The following is a 16867-nucleotide window of genomic DNA, read 5'->3' as shown; positions in this document are numbered from 1 at the left end:
TAATTAAAATCTATATGCTAAAAGAAAGCAAAATAAAAAAGCAGGATGTAAGAGGAAAATTAAAGCAAAAAAGCAGTACGATGTAGTAGAATAAGCCTTTTTCTACTTGTGTATTGAAAGTAAATGAGGTTTCTCATTTTATTTTTTAAAAACACTTGCATAGCCACCCGTTTTACAACAACTCTGGGCAGCTTGCAACCAATAAAACAGTATAAATTCAACAACAATAAAATTAAAACAAGAAAAACCTGGAGCCATACCCACAGTTTTTCTAATGCTAATTCCACAGACTTATCCCACCCTGGCCTCTCCCTATCCCAACTCCTAGGGAAAGAGCCAGTCTTGGCACTTTCACAATGCAGCATCAGTTTTACTTAACTTTCTTAGTTTCTCACTGTAAATTTTAGTTTGTTGTCTCCTGGTCATCCTTGTTGCCTTTCTTTGTACAGCAGCGTTCCAGTTTCCTTCAAGTTGCCTTAAAACTTGATGCCTAAAATTGAACAAAGCACCTCAAAGCAAGACACTGTGGAATTATCTTTTTGCAGAAACTACTACTAAGGGGGCCAGTGTTCTTCATCATCGTCTTACAATCCTCACATTAAATGTCTGAGGAGTCATAACTGGATAGTAGTTAATAATTTTTGTTTTAGTATATTGGAATGGAATGACAGAATAATGGTAGAATGGTCTAGAGTTTTAGTATGAGTATGCAAATGTCCTGTTCAGGCTTTTGGGATAATCCAGTTAAATTTTCCATGAGAGCTTATTCTCCAAACCATCCTATTTGCCTTGTTACTATCTAGGAATTTCGCCTTTTCACTTCCCCTTTACAGATCCCCTTGCCTGAACACTAGATGGTGCTGCTTGCTTTGCTCACAACAAATGTGCACACAGTTTGATGGTTATCATAAACTAACACACTAAGTATATTCATTTTATCTAATAATTAAGAACCGGTTAGATAGATTGTGGTTCTAGTCTCTCCTCAGGCATGAAAGCCGGCTGGGTGACTTTGGCCCAGCTACTTTCTCTCAGTCCAACTCACCTCACAGGGCAGTGGTGGGTTTCAAATTTTTTTACTACTGGTTCTGTGGGTGTGGCTTGGTGAGCGTGCCATGGGAAGGATACTGTAAAATCTCCATTCCCATCCAACTCCAGGGAAAGGATACTTCAAAATCCCCATTTCCTCCCGATCAGCTGGGACTCGGGAGGCAGAGAATAGATGGGGACGGGGCCAGTCAGAATTTTTACTACCAGTTCTCTGAACTACTCAAAATTTCTGCGACTGGTTCTCTAGAACTGGTCAGAACCTGCTGAAACCCACCTCTGTCACAGGGTAGTTGTGAGGAAAATAGGAGGAGGAAGGAGTATTACATATGTTTGTGTCGTGTCCCACTCCTCCGCTGACGGCCGGGTCAGGGAAATCCGAATCAGGCGTGCCTCTGCAGCTCTGCCAAAGTCCTAGCAAAGTTCTCAAGGCAGGCAGGAGACCAGAAAGTGACTTCAGCAAGATAAAGTAGACTTTGCCTGACTCAGAGAATGCCAGAAAGCAGATCCTTTATATAGGCCATGGGGTGTGGCTCCATGACTTAGCACTTATCCAGGCCTGCCCCTCCCTTCCTTCTGTTGACGCCGCCTATCAATTCTCCTGAAGCGAGGGTCACTCCAGTCTGCAGCTGTTGGTAATTGTCCTTCCTCAGGCTCACATGCTGTGGGGGAGGGGGAGGGGTCTAGTTGCTCCGTTTGCCTGGGCATGGAGCCAGAGCTGGGGGCTGGAGGCGCTTCTTCCTCCTCGGCCTGTCTGGGCATGGAGCCAGGGCTGGGGCCGGGAGGCATGCTAGGACATTCCTCAGCGTTCGGAAGCAGATAAGACGGGCCCAGCTGCGGGGAAAGCGGACGAGGCACAACAGTTTGCCCCCTTGAGTTATTTACAAAAATTATAAAAGATGTGTCTGTATCCTCAAGTGGAAAGTTATAACATTCTGTGCAATAACTCTTAATGAACAGACTGCTTTTTGGTCACAAAATACTAATGGCTTTCTCAAGAAAGATACAATGAGTAACCTTAAAACTTTTATGTTTTTTTAATGCTATACTGCCTGGAATAGTATTACTGTAAACGTACCCAGTTGTGGATAAGCAGCTAGAGAAGTAAATGAAGAAACACAAGGGATTGCTAGGGAGGGTAAAGACTTTTGCCAGCAAATGTCATGGCTCATAATTTTTGGAGGATATTACTGAAATGCATCAGGAATATAAAATAATATGTAGGAAGGATCGGATTTGACTTTGCAGAGAAGAATGGTGTCTTGCAATATAAGTGTTTTCTGTGGACTTTCAACTGTTCTACCTAATATCACTCTTTGAGTATAGAAAAGGGGAAGGAGTGTTTTGGCTCTATTTCCCAACCTGGGGTTTGAGTGGTGTCAATTACGGCATCAGTTCTGACATAAGAAAGGTCTCTTTAGTCTAAATTGCGACATAAGCACCTATAGTATTCAAAAATTTGCTACATCACTCCTGATATTTTTAAGTGACCTTCTTTCCCTCCTTTTCACAGAAAATAAACCTGTACCTTTGTGTTCCATGTACTTGTTCTAGAGCAGGAGTGGCCAACCTTGGCAACTTTAAGACTTGTGGACTTCAGTTCCCAGAATTCCCCAGCCAGCATGACAACTGTTAGTTGTGGTGATGAAAAAATAACTTTACAAACCAATTCTCACATTTACAATGATCACAGGTCTGTAAAGCAAAGGAAAGTTGAAAAAAGATCATAAGCACATAAGTTTCATTTAGTGACCATTTCAGCTAACAACTGAGTTGCCAGTCCCAATTGTGGTTCCTGTATGTCAGGAAACCTTATTGTTTTAAGGTTTAACAGACTAACACAGTTGGAAGGGACTTTGTAGGTCATCTCGTCCAACTCCCTGCCCAAGCAGGAGACCCTACTACACCATTTCTGACAGATGGCAGTCCAGTCTCTTCTTGAAAGCATCCAGTGATGAAGCTCCCACAACTTCTGAAGGCAACCTCTGTTCCATTGGTTAATTGTTCTCACTGTCAGAAAATTTCTCCTTATTTCTAGGTTGAATCTCTTCTTGATCAGTTTCCTTTGTCTTAATCAGGTTGTCTTAGCAACTTTTACTGCATCGCAAATCTTAGGAATTTATCCTAACTGCCAATGGTTTATCATAACAGATTTCTCAAAGCAAATCCCTACATTTGAATTCCATGGCTTTACCTCTTTATGTTTTTCATTTGACACTGTTTTGCCTGCTGCTGCAAGAAACTCCTCTCCATGCTGCTAAAACCCAGGATTTCGATTTGCTGCTTCCTAGACTAAATTGGTATCCCATATAGAAGGCAGTCCTATTGCAGTGTTCCCTACTGAATTGGCCTGTGGGGATAAATTAAGCTGCTGCTATTTGTACAATGTAGCAGAACAGATCACGGATTCCCATCTCAAAGACCAGAGCTGTCTTATCTGATTAGGATTCAATGAACCTTTGAAAAGTAAGCAAAAATTTGATGCGCATTTTCCTGAATTTTTCTTAATGTTTTAGCCAAGGGCTAGCACTGTGCTTGTTGGCTATATATATATATAAAACAATTGATGCAACATCTCTGACAGTATCTCAGTTCTCATCAAGAGGCAAAAATGCATCTAGAAAATGCATCAGCAATGAATGTTTATCGGTTATCTCTCTGGTATCCTATATGGGCATTGCACTGATCTAGAGAAATAAGCTTTACATTTACATTAAAAAGATTCTGAAAGCGAATTTATCTGAAAGGAACATTGTTACCCCCAAACCCTCACCCGCTAACTTATTTTTTAAAATTGAGAGTTTATATTTGTAAATTGGCTGAGAATGCAGAAATCAAGGCAAATGAATTTGTCTTCATTGAATCTTTAGGATGAGGAATCATCCAAAAATTCTAGTAAATAAGATACAGCTAGATTTTCTCATGCCGACAGAGAAAAAAAGTTATTCTCAAGTTTTTAAAGTTTCAGCACTTCAGAACTGACTACAGTAATAAAATCTTGTTCTGAATTTTGATGCTGCCACAGATCCTGTTAGGCTTAGATATACAACACTATATTGAAAATGTGTTGATATATAAGCTGTCAGTTACTTTTAGTTGAAAAAAAATACACCTTAATATTAGTTTAGCATAATCACCAGACCCAATTGTAGAGTAGTAATTGTGTTAGTGTCAAAGGGGGAAAATGAGTTTCAATTACTCTTTGGCTATAAAACTCAAATTGAGTGACCATAGGGTAGTAACTCCTATCTTTAAGGAAGTTCCAGATAGGACATATGAGAGGCACATAGGATTGTATATAAATATAGATGGTAATAAAGCAGTGGTGAAATCTTAACCGTTTACTACCGGTTTGCTGGCTGCCGATACGCACTGTACGCGCATGCACAATGCGCACCATTCACCAAAAGCAAGGTGCATATGCGCACGTGCGTGGAGTGCACGCCAAAAGGAGGCATGGGGTAAGTAGAACAGCGCGTGGGGTGTGTGTGTGTCTGTGTGTGATCAGCTGTGGTGCACGATCTTTTTTTTTTACTTTTAAAAGCATTTTTTTACAACCTATTCAGCCGAATAAGTTGTAAAAAATGCTTTTAAAAGTAAAAAAAAAGGCTCTGACAATCAGGCAACTCAGCTGGGATCTTCAGAGCCTCTTTTTTTAACCTTTTAAAAGCATTTTTTAAAAGAAGTGGCAAGTGGGGGAGCAGGCGACCGGGCATTGGGTGGGCATGGGTGGGGAGGGGCAGGGATTTTTGCTACTGGTTCTCCGAACCACCCGCTGCCATCGCTACCAGGTCAGCCAATCTTGTCCAAACCCCTGAGATAAAAGCATAAATTTTGCAGGTAGAGAGACAGTAAATATAAAAAGTCTCAGCATAAATTTCTGGCAACATCAGCAAGAAGGATTGATGATAAGATTGTTACCATGCACTTAAAAGTTTTGAATCAAGTAAATATAGGTCATACCGGTAAGTATTAACTATACAGAAATTGGAACAATAGTCCCCAGACAGATCAGTAGCGATTTGGAGTCCTATTGTGGTGTCATGGGCTTCTTAGTGCCTATATAATATAGAGCTAGGGATACAGCATGTATATTGCCTCCCTTGCTGTAGGGCAGTCTTGAGCTCTTGGAATTCATGACAAGGCTACATTTGGCATATCCCCAACTTATAATGCTAGCAGACTTCAATTTCCATGCCTTGAAGTGCTGCTTCAGGAGATCTGATTCATGGCCTTCCTTGCAAACATGAGCTTATTGCAGGTAATCTGCAATTCATTTCACAACAGGCATAAAACTTTATCTCGTCTGATATTTGATTTGCAATCTCAAAATGGAGGAATTCTTTGCCATGGTAAGATCACTCCCCAATTCACCTAAGGCTAGTTCCTGTTTCAAAACCCTGTAGGGTAAGAAGACTCATGGATCTAAGTGAATTTCCAAGCTCTGGGAGGTAGTCCCATTGTGGGCTTGATAAAATTGCGGACCATGATATGTCTAGACTCTAGAGTGCTTGATGAGGTTGTCCTCAAATGGCATTTTCCTGTTTGCCAATTCTAAGGAGATAATTGAGGAAATAAAATGACAAAAGAGATTGTGTAAGATGATTCTTCCTGTTGGTTAGTTAGAGTCAGCAAGATCTTCCCACAGACTGTTAGGAGTTTTGAGGGCAATATTTCACTAATAAACCCTTCAAATTCACTCATATTCAGACTCACATGGGATCTATGGAGATTATCTAAAATATAAGGTCTTATGATATTATCTGGGATAAGGTTTCATCCTGGGGATACCAAGGAGGTCGACAGCATTAAGGGCAGGATGATTATCTGCCTCTTTGCACACTAGAACCTGTCTTGAACTACCTAGAATTTGCTAAAAACGAAAAACACACTGTTCAACTAGTAGCAAAATCAACATTTGTGGGTGGGTTGAGATTATAGTTTATAATTATCCTTGGCATGGCCTTTGGCTTTTGAAGAAATTTATGTACTTATTCACCCATGTTATACAGCCCAAGGTTTTATCTGCAGGGGAAAAAAAAGTCCTGTAAAACAGGGATCTCCAACCTCGGCAACTTTAAGCCTGGAGGACTTCAACTCCCAGAATACCCCACCAGGCTTAAAGTTGCCGAGGTTGGAGACCCCTGCTGTAAAAAAAGACATTAGTAGAACACGGCCTAGTTTTCTTCAGAGCTATGATATTGCAGGTGCCACTCTTAACACAGAAACTCATTTAGATTCTTGGAAGCAATCTTTGCATATTCCAAAACAGTGGTTAATAAAACTCTTGGGAGTCATGTTTACAAAAATCAATTAACCCTTGAATACCTCATTCAGATAGAAAGCAAATGCTATTAATCCCATAGGTATGCCAACATAGTCCAGCGTTCAGAATGCTGATGAAAACTGGAACAATACTCAAGTAGTTTTGACTCATGGGGAAAATTAATGCTATTATAAGTTTGTGTCCCTAACCAGACTTTATTTGATCTTCCATGAATTTGCTTCTGAACGCCTTCTGTACAAACATCCAAATACCCTTATCTTATTCTGCAAATTCTACAAAATAAGTATGTGCAATTAAGTCAGGTTTGATTTCTGGTGACTGGTTGGTCAAATGCTTGTCATCTACCTCTAATAATAATAACAATATGTTTCCGTTGATTATAATGTGATGATAATAACGCTTCAGTTGGTTGTAATGTGACTATAAAGCTTCATTTGGTTCAAAATGCAACAGCTTGCATAGAGCTGCATTGGTTACCAATTTGCTTCCAGGTACAATTCAAGGTGCTGGTTATCACCTTTAAAGCCCTATATGGCTTGTTATTTGAAAGATCACCTTTTTACATCTATTCAGCCCAACAGAGCAGGAAGACAAGTGTGCTGCAGGGACCATCTTTTCGGAAGTATATGTAGTGCGACAAAGGAAAAGGGCCTTCTCTGTTGTGGCTCCCTCTCTTTGCAATAATATTCAGTCATAGGTAGAAGTGGGCCCACCTTGATATTTTTATGGAAGGCCCAGAAGTTGTGGTTCTATCAACAGGCCTGGACACCTCAGATTGATGTGGAGCTGATCAGATGGCTGTTGTGATTGTGTGGTTGCCGCTACTGGAGGTGAGTGGGTGTGGTCGAGGGTTTGTGAGTCCTTATATTGTGAAATTTTAATGCTGAAGGTGCCAGGAGTCATTATGTATGATTTAGGCAGCCATATAAATTTGTTAAATAAATAAGTAATCAAATTTATATGCACCTGACTCACAGCCACTCTGGATGGTTTACTAATTGCTAAAAATGTTTTTTAAAAATTTAAAATAGCACATATAACAGAAAAGAAAGCAAACTCAGATGGGGACTAGGGAAAGGAAGAAAAGGAACACCAACCATTCTCACCAAAGATCTGCATTTCTTCCAAGGATAGTCCAGTAAGTGTTTGATCCTGTCTTATCCACCAAATTTACTGTTTTCCCTTTTTCCCCTTCTTTCAACTTGGCCTTTTTTTTTCTAGTTCATCTTCTCAGATCACGTGCCCAAAGAGTATTTTTAGAATACAGGTAGTCCTCAATTTACAACAGTCCTCAACTTACAACAGTTCATTTAGTGATGGTTCAAAGTTACAACGGCACGGAAAAAAACTGACTTATGATATTTTTTTGAACTTATGATTGTTGCAGCATCCCTATGGTCATGGGATCAAAATTCAAATGCTTGGCAACGGACTCATATTTATTACACAGTATCCTGGGGTCATATTTTGTGTCCTTCTGACAAGCAAACTCAATGGGGAAGCCAGATTCGCTTAACAACTAGCTTACTAAATTAACCACAGTGATTCACTTAACAACTGTGGAAAGAAAGTGGGGCAAAAGTCACTTAAGTTTCTCAGTTAGCAAACAGGAATTTTGAGCTCACTTGTGGTTGTACATTAAGGACTACCTGTAATACAGTGATGGCTAACCTTTTTGTCACCAAGTGCCCAAAGTGCGTGTGCACCCATAATGCAATGCGTGCGTGACCCCCCCAGCGCCCTGTCCTCCCTGCGCTTGCATGCACGACCCCTGCCTGCCCCCACGCATGTGTGTGTGACCCCCCTGCATGTGCCCCACCCCTGCGCATGAGCACGCAATCCTCCACATGCACCTCCCCTGCACATACGTATGTGTCTCCCACCTCCCCATACATGCGCAGCAGAGACCCGAAAACCAGCTGGCTGGCGGGAAGTGCGTACACATGCGTGGTGGAGTTGAGCTGGGGCGACAGCTCACATGCCCGCAGAGAGGGCTCTGCATGCTGCCTGTGGCACGTGTACCATAGGTTCACCATCACGGCTGTTATATATAGAGTTCACCTTATTTTTCTTAAGGGCTGACCGGGAAGATAAATATGTTACTTTATATCGTGCCTTTATGTATCAGGTTTTATATACACTATCATCTACAGCAGGGGTCAGCAAACTATGGCCTATGAGCTCATTACCTGTTTCTGTGTAAGTAGGCAGCAGATCACCATATTCAAACTTCAGCTGAGCACTCAGGGCTAGGGCAGAGGGCATGTGGTCCATGCCACATTTCTAGGGGGCCACAGTCCTTATACCAGGGGTCACCATCGTTTTGGACCTCAGGGACCACTAAATTCATCATTTTAAATCCTATGGACCACTAATATGATCTGCCTAATGACCAGCTGGGTGGGCGTGGCTAACTGGGTGTCACTCATGTGGAAGAGTGCCTCGCCAGCCTCTACTCACCCCTCCCGTCCCAGCCATTCCTCCCTCCCCAGGCTCCTTAGGGCCCCAATAGGAAGCAGTTGCTGAAGAGTTGGCAAAACAGCTGACTCAGTTCAAACTGGATCTGACCGAGAAGGAGGCTCAGTAGAAGCACTTCACGGAGGACTAGGAGCATAGGCTTTCCAAGCAGAGGGAGCCTGGAGCCTGGTGGCTCAGTGGGCTGAGATGGTCAGCCAGTTCCAGTCCATGATGCAGTCCCACTGGAACAAGGCCCTCCGGCTCTTTGCCACCAGCAGCGTTTCCCTCCAGCTTTCACCCAAAGCCCCACACCAGGAGGCTGAATCAAACCCCAAGTCGGAATTTCTGCCCCCCTCCAACTCACACAAAAAGACCCTGAACGGGGAGACTGCAGCAACACAAATGTTCATTGCATGTATCCGTCCTGGGGCCATAGTTTGAGGACCCCTGATTTAGTACAGTATCAAAATTGCAAATAATTTTTCTGCGGACCACCAGTGGTCCACAGACCATCAGTTGGTGACCGCTGCCTTATACAACACCTTTTAGATTAATAAACAGTACAGACACTAATTAACTTTTTTCCAGCTAATATTTACTATGAGAAGGATCACAGAGATAAATGAAGGTCAGAACTCCTCTGATCTACAGATTAAGGTCCTTGTGAATAACCATGAAAAAATGTGATTTTCCCTGGATAAATCCTGCTAATCAAACAAGATGATTTATTTATTTATTTATTTATTTATTTATTTCAATTTTTATACCGCCCTTCTCCCGAAGGACTCAGGGCGGTGTACAGCCTAGTAAAAATACAATGTATAAACATTAAAAAGAAGTTAAAAAGAAATATTATAACGTGGCCAAAATTTTTTAAAACCATTTAAAATCATAAAACATAAATACCCCAATAAAATATCAATCCAGTCCCGCTTGAATAAATAGGTGCGTTTTCAGCACCTGATGACCTTTATACCTGCTCAAAGTAGTGGCGTTAGATATTGCTGGTTGTCCATTTCTTCTCTTTCCTACTATTTTTCCCAGCATTATGGACATCTTAAGGCAGTTGGGTCTTTCCATAAAGTGTCTAAAATATGATATTTTGTGCCTTAATGGTTTGTAAAACCATTTGTGCCTTAATGGTTTGTAAAATAACCAGTTATAAGTGAAGGATCACCAGTACTCTTAAACAATCCTACTATAAGTATACATTTTTGTACAGTTTTCTTAACTTTTACAAATGTTTATCAGAAATGCAAACTTTCCTCTGTTTTTGGTTTAAATGAATTTCCCAAGTTAAAATTATAGAGCTTTTCTCTGATTTTCTGGTTTTCTGAAATGATACATTTCTCTGAAGCGGTCTGCAGGATTAATGTTCGGTTTGGTGCCATTTTTAACCAGAGTTGCCACTTGCAAGAATATTCTCTTTCCCAGGCTAAATCTTTTGATCATAGTGTTACAATAACATCCCATTTCAAAAACAGGAAGATGTTTTTCTTGCCAAATATTGTACTAGTTTTGAAATATCTTTGACAAAACTTACTATAATAACGCTATTATGTTGTTATATTACAGCATGTGAAAAATTTGAGAGTGGGTTTTTAACAAATGAGGAAATTACTTTTATAATAATATAGAAGTAAGAACTTGTGAAATTTTAAGCAATTACTATTGAGATTATTTTACATTTAGATTTATCAGGAAATAATCCAGAATTAGTCATTTTATTTTAAATCTTGCATATTTCAGTGATGACCTCTCTGTGCAAATATTAATAATAATCTTTATTTGAGAAAACAATCTGAGTTTTTAGAAGATGAAGGAATTAAACAGAGTCCAATGGAAGACTCCTACTGTTTGTTAAATATTGTAGTAACTTGAGAGTTTGCTCTGAGTTATTTTGCAGTGCCTAGCTTAAACCACAAGGTGGCAATATTGAATAAAGTTGGCAAAAACAATGAGCACTTCTTTAAGATTGAGTGGGCTTGCTTGGGATGAAATGCAAGGCAAAACTCCTGTAAAATATGTGGGTTACAACTTCTATCCAATATATTTCAAATATAGCTTTGGAATTCACCCCAAGTTGTGTAGGAGGTGAATGAAAGCTCCAGTATGAAAAACATGAATGGAATCCAGTTTCAGCTGCCTTCTGAAAACCTCAAGCACTGTGACATGGCTATTGTTCCAGGCCACTCACATGTCAATCCCACTGAATGTGGCTATTGCTGCCACCACAGCTAGAATTTATGACAGACTCTTTCAGTTGGTCTCAAGAGAGTAAACATAGTTTCAGGAAGGTAGCAGGCGAAGTCATAACAAATGTATTCTGGTTACAATGAGGCTTTGTTTGTGTGTGTTTTCCAACTGTATCACTTCCCACATGTAAAATAAATGCCTTCAGTGAGGAATTCAAATTATTCATTGAATCTGGCGATTCTTTGTCCCTTCAGATGAATCATTTCCCAATCTCCTGAGAGTTGCTGGCCTGGATTGGGGACCTATACAAGTGTCCTAGGATTGGTCTAACGTTGTTAGATTTCCCTTCAATATTTAGGACAAGAAATTAGTGTTGGGACTTTGGGGAAATTACTCACATGGCTGGGTAGTTTGTCAGTTAGTATATTAGACCATGGTAACCCATGTTCTCTCAGCGCTGAAAGCTCATAAGGTTATTTTGAGCCAATCTCCTTTGTCCCAACCCATCCATCGGTGAGTTTCTGCCAGTTCACCCTGGTTCGGGCGAACCAGTAGTGGCGGTGGTGGGAGGCTCTGCCCATCCACCTAGACATCATCATGGACGCTCTGCACATGCACAGAAGTGCATGTGGATGTGCAGAAGTGCAGAGGTGGATTTCAGCAGTTTCTGACCGGTTCTGAAGAACCGGTAGCGGAAATTTTGAGTAGTTTGGAGAACTGGCAAATACCACCTCTGACTGGCCCCGCCCCCATCTATTCCCTGCCTCCCGAGTCCCAGCTGATCAGAAGGAAATTTTGCAGTATCCTTACCCTGGAGTGGCGAGGGAATGGAGATTTTACAGTATCCTTCTCCTGCCACGCCTACCAAGCCACACCCACCAAGCCATGCCATGCCCACCAAGCCACACCCACAGAACCAGTAGTAAAAAAATTTGAAACCCACCACTGGGCCGCAGGCAAGCAAAGCTCAAGCGCGCGCTCACAGTTCCAAACCGGTAGCGAAGGTAAGTGAAAATCACTACTGAGCCCATCCTACCCTATACAACTTCTCTTCTGAGGAAAAATTGGAAAAAGAAATTCTATATACAATTTCCTTCATATAACGAACAAGCGTCTGTTCCCAGAGTCTTACATTTAGGAGGGTGAACGGCAGAGAATTTGGGGGAAGGGGGTAAAGCCGGAAAACCAGCTGAGAAAAGCCAGAGAGAAAAGAGAAGGCTGTGGGAAGGTAGTGAGGGGAAAAAAATAAAATGGAGAAGAAAATCAGTAAACAGAGAAGTAAACAGAGTAAACAAAGTAAAAAGGGTAGGAATTACTGCCACCATCACCTTCTTGTACCCTGGAAACCATTAGTTGAGAGGCTAGCAAAGGCTGCTGGCCAAGCTATGCATAAAATGATTTGGGGGTTTGAAAAAAAAAGCCCAATTTGGAAAAAACTTATTTTGGAAGGGAAGCAGCTGAAGGGCTCCATCTTGAAGGCATTCTTCTGGTTACTTCTGCCTCTTCTGGATATTATATCCAGAGCAGTGGTGAAATCCAATTTTTTTTATTACCGGTTCTGTGGGCGTAGCTTGGTGGGCATGGTGTGGCTTGGTGGGCGTGGCAGGGGAAGGATACTGCAAAATCTCCATTCCCACCCCACTCTGGGACCAGCCAGAGGTGGTATTTGCTGGTTCTCCAAACTGCTCAAAATTTCCGCTACTGGTTCTCCAGAACCTGTCAGAACCTGCTGGATTTCACCCCGATCCAGAGTCTGCAGTATCAAAAAGTTTCCTGATGGGATAAACTTGAACAGATATCAGGTGGGGAATGTTGGACCAAACTAGGACCATACCTTGAAATTAAGTCTCCCAGCTAATTGTGACCCAGAGCCAGACTGAACAGTTAAGCACACTTTCTGCAAACTTATTAGTAATAAAATAACATACTGTTTTGAGGCTTTGCTGTGCTACCTGATGTTATGCCACATATAATAATTTTTTGTTTGCATGTTTACTTCGCTTAATAGCTAACTGTATTTACTCTTTCAATCTGCTAATCCGGATCCATAGTACAGAATTTAGAAAGTTCTGTTTCAACTGTTTCCAAGTTAAATATGTGTACATTCATCTCTTTAATGTAGCAAGGTAGTAAGTTAATAGGCTTATCTTTGTGTAATATTATTTCAGTCCTATCCAGCCCTTTATTTTTATATTTGCAGTGTAATACATTATTTTGCATAAAGTCCAGAAATAGTTATTTGCTGCAATTGCTTATAGTTCTTACATTTCAAATTAATAAACTGAAATCTGGGCAAGATTTAAATTACTTCTCAGTGAGTCTTATAGCTGAAAGAAAGACCCCTTTTGGATGTTTTAAATAACTCAGCTGGCTCACACACAGACAGAATAACCGAGTTGGAGGTCATCTAGTCCAACCACCTGCTTAATCAGGAGACCCTATACCATTTCAGAGAAATGGTTGTCCAATCTCTTCTTAAAAACCTCCTTTACAAATTAACAGAGTTGGAAGGGACCTTGTAGGTCATCTAATCCAAGCTCCCGTCCAAGCAGACACTACACCATTTTTGACCAATGGAAGTCCAGTCTCTTCTTGAAAGCTTCCAGTGATGAAGCTCCCACAACTTCTGAAGGCAACCTCTGTTCCATTGGTTCCATTGGCTCTCGCTGTCAGAAAATTTCTCCTTATTTCCAGGTTGAACCTCTCCTTGTTCAGTTTCTATCTATTATTCCTTGTCTGGCCTTTAGGTGCTTTGGAGAGTAGCTTGACCCCCTTCCCTCTGTGGCAGCCCCTCAAATATTGGAACACTGCTATCATGTCTCCCCTGGTCCTTCTCTTCACTAGACTAGCCATGCCCAGTTCCTGCAACAGTTCATTGTATGTTTTAGCCTCCAGTCCCCTTTATCATCTCGTTTGCTCTTCTCTGCACTCTTTCTAGAGTTTCAACATCTTTTTATATAGTGATGGAGCACCCACAACTTCTGAAGGCAAGCCACTGATTAATTGTTCTCACTGTCAGGAAATGTCTCCTTAGTTGCAGTTTGCTTGTCTCCTTCATTAATTTCCATCCATTGATTCTTGTTCTTGCTTCAGGTGCTTTGGAGCATCTAAAGGACTGACATAGAAGAGGTTCTATGTCAGTCCTTTAGATATTGGGAAACGGCTATCATGCCTCCCTCCACATCCTTTTTATATCATGGTGACCAAAACTAGATGCAGAAATGCTCAATTTGAGTTGACGGGATTTGATCTGACCAGATTACTGATAAGAAGTTGTGGAGACTTATTCCAACAGCAAAAGAAATCATGCTGAAAGGCCAAAACAGACAGAATTAATATTTTGTTTTATCAATCAATCACAGGGTTTAGGTGCTAGATGATTTTCTGATTTACCTTCTTGGTGAAACATTTTATTTGACCGGTGGAGTAATTCTCTCCACAGAGGCTGGTTCCAATTTTCAAGTACATTTTATATAATTGAGGAAGGAAAAGGGCCTTCCTAACAACTTACAGTCAAAAGACTCAGATCTTCTCTCTAAATATCCTCTCTGCAATGAAACTGAACATGTGCCGAACCCCAAGATTTTATCCAAGCTGGCAATGAGTAACTACTTTAACTAAATTGACAGCACATACTTCGCATAGAATTCTCTCTGTGTAAATGTTGTCTTCTTTTCTGAGTTTCTTTTTCCTAGTAAAGTTTTTACATCTAAAGATCTGGCTTCATTGCTTCAGCAAGAAACTCACCATAAAACCTTCCATGTGTTTTATGCAAGACAGAACAGTTGTATGTTTACGAGCAGACAGTCTGTTAAATTCTGTGTTTTCTGAGCTTTGAGAAGGAAAACACAAAGCACTTTCTTTTCCATTTTCCCTAGACCTGAATTAAAGGGAGAAGTGTTAAGAACTCTCTGGCTAGGTAGATTAAGAGGTTTAGCCTGACTGGGAGCAGCTTATCATAATGGTGAGGCTTAAATGATCCCTTACAGAGTGCAAAATAAATCAATGCTCAGAAGTAGCATTTTAAAAAAGTTAACTATAAGGCCATATGCAAAACTGTTGCTTATTACTGGAGTGGTGTATGATTTTATGAGATAGAGATGGGTAATCTTAGGGATACTGCTGTAGTATTAGCTTTGGCGAATCAAAGTCTATAATATGTGACTCCAATGAATGCAAACTGGGCATGTGAAATCAGAGGTGTGTTTCAAAACCCGTCGCTACTGGTTTGCTTGTGGGTGCGCTCGCGCGCAATGCTTCTGCACATGCGCAGAAGCATCCGAGTGGGTGAGTGGAGCCTCCTGCCACCACCACTACCGGTTTGCCCAATCTGGGGCAAAGCGATAGCAACCCACCACTGTGTGAAATGGGTTTCAATTTTTTTTAATAAAGTAATGAATACATTTTAGAATTGACTTTTTGGTGTTTCTTCCTGAAAATGATGGAAACATGCAATTTCCATATGGAACAGAATTATAATTATAATTGTATATTCTGGATGTAAATAAGTAAGCAGGAAAAATAATATTTAAAGCTGTGGGTTGTCCGTGGCTACTATAATGAGATATCAAAAAAAAAAAAAAAAACAAGCCTCACATATCTCAGGAGACTTATAAAATATTTTTCTGCAGACTTGTAATTGTTTAGAGTTTTATGTTTCCACAATAAATTGGACAATGTTCCTGAATCTTTAAACTTAGAAGGCTAGGGGGGGGAAAAATCAGAAATTTTGGCTCGGTCTCTAATTATTGTCACTCTAGATATTCATGGAATGATAAACACAATTGTTTAATATTGTGTTAAATGATCTTGGTTTCCAAAAAAGGAACTCTTTTATCCTGCCAAACCTTGCAGACTTAGTATCTTTGTTCTTAAGTTCAGCCTCCACTGTACATTTTAATCTATTAGAAAAGAATGTTCTCCTTAAATCCCATTTAAAAGTTCTTCAAAAGGAGCTTGAACTTTCAGTGTACTTTGAAAGTGTCATTTTTCTGTTTCTGTTGGAAATGCTGTAGAATATCATCAAAGAAAATGAAAATGACTTGAGATTTGAGGCTTTGTTTCAGAAAATAAAGGGCATTTAGCCAGTTTCTTTATCCCAGCATGATAGGAGACAGTTGTAAGACTTTGCAGGTGTGCTTCCAAAACAAAGACAGTTTCTTATGAGGGGAAAATACCAACATTATCAAGCAGAACTTATGATAGAAAGTGCTTTGTTTACATTCCTTAATTAGTGTTCATTCATTCTTTCATGGTATTTGGAAAGTTTTATAGAGCGATGATACCAAAGGGAAGAGGCAAGAATGGAAGAACAGCAATATTTGCAACTTGACAGAGATGAAAAAGAAAGATATTCAAACTTCATAAATGTGGCCAGATAGATACAGTAATTCTGCTTTCATTTGCAGTATTTAACTGCTAGAGTATTGAAACAGTCCATAGCCTCTCTTTTGTTAAATTCACATTATTGGTGGGAATTGCAGACTAGCTTCTTGACCTGATTTATATTATCAAAGATGTGATAAGATCTAGTAGAATATGTGACAATTTGCAATACACTGACAGTGATTTTTAATTATGGAACTTACACTTTGATCTTTTCTAGCAATACTGAGGGCATCTTTAATTCTCTAAATGTTCTTAAACTAAAGTACTTTCCCCTTCATCCCTAAGCAGGGGTGGACTGCTGGGGGTTCGCAGGGGTTTGGGAGACCCTCTAGCTAAGATTCTATGCAGTTTGGAGAACCCCCAAATCTCATCCTGGCTGGCCCTGGCCACCTCTCCCCTCCTACACCGCCCATTTTGGATGCAGGCAAGTGCAGAGCGCATGCAGAGGCTCGGGGAGGGTAAAAAATGGGCCTACTGGAAGTTCGGGAAGAA

Source organism: Ahaetulla prasina, chromosome 2 (assembly GCF_028640845.1).
Source record: "Ahaetulla prasina isolate Xishuangbanna chromosome 2, ASM2864084v1, whole genome shotgun sequence".
NCBI lineage: Eukaryota > Metazoa > Chordata > Lepidosauria > Squamata > Colubridae > Ahaetulla > Ahaetulla prasina.
The sequence above is the reverse complement of the archived record's forward strand: the minus strand, read 5'-3'. Positions refer to the sequence as shown.